A 1,162-nucleotide genomic window follows, 5' to 3' on the forward strand; every position below is an offset into this window, starting at 1 on the left:
AGGAAATGGAAGTCGCTTATTCAGTACGATGACAGGTACAGCTTTTCCAGGATAGAAAATTTATTCACGTTAGTGAGAAGAATGGAACAATGCATTTAAAAGATGGAGATTTAAAACGCTAGAAAGAGAGAAGACAATTAATGGGAGCATTTATAATTAGAGACATCTATTAAGAAGAAAAGGACATTTTACCCGGCGGTGAGGATAGGCACTACTTCTACAATAGTAGAAGAAAAGAAAGAGAAAGGTTGACACAGGTGGAGACAGAGAGAAGGAAATGTGAAGGAGTTCATATTTGTTTCTTTGAAGCAGTAAGTCAGGCCATCTGTTGCAATGGAGAGAATGGGTAATTGATATGGTCCAGGTTAGTGAAGTAGCCCAAAGGATATGTTAGATGATTGAAGTTGTTAAGAGCCTAAGTTGATAATTAGGGTATCATTATATGGATGATTTCAAGCTGTGAAACAGTCAGAACCAACCTTAATGGAATGGGTGCATTTGAGTGCCTTGATCAGTAATATTAACAACAGCGAACACTCAGATGTGCCAAGGATTATTCTAGATGCTCATGTCATTTGAATGTACCAGAGATTGTTCTAAATTCTTTATGTATACTCATTTAATTCTGACAACAACCGTTGAGGTATCTATGATATTATGAGCATTTTGCAGGTGAGGAAACTGAATCATAGAGACTAACTTGATCAAGGTCACACAGAGGCAGAGGTGGAATTCAGACCCAGGTGATCTAACTCCTAAGTTTGTACCCCTTAATGTCATACTCTCTCGATGGTGTCCTAGGAAGTTTAATCGATGACAAACGGCAGGATTGGTAAGCAGGCCAAGGGAGAGTAGTTTTCTAACACATACTTTGTTACTTTTTTCTAGATTTTCCAAGACACTATTTAAAAAAATTCAATTGTTTTCTTTATCAAAGCTTCAAGGCTCCCAGAAATTTCTGAATAAATCCTTGAATTTTCTTTTAATTACAAAACGTTTGTCATCTTACAAATTTAAATTTTCTTTCTTTCAGAATGGTTCCAACTTATTTTTTGCCCTAAATTAACTCTTCGGCATCGTTCTTTATATCACCATTTATCTCTGAAGAATGAAACTTCCCTTTGAGATGTGTTTTGGGGAATGAACAATGGTATAGTATGAT

This window comes from Pteropus vampyrus, unplaced genomic scaffold (genome assembly GCF_000151845.1).
Source record: "Pteropus vampyrus isolate Shadow unplaced genomic scaffold, Pvam_2.0 Scaffold219, whole genome shotgun sequence".
Taxonomy (NCBI): Eukaryota; Metazoa; Chordata; class Mammalia; order Chiroptera; family Pteropodidae; genus Pteropus; species Pteropus vampyrus.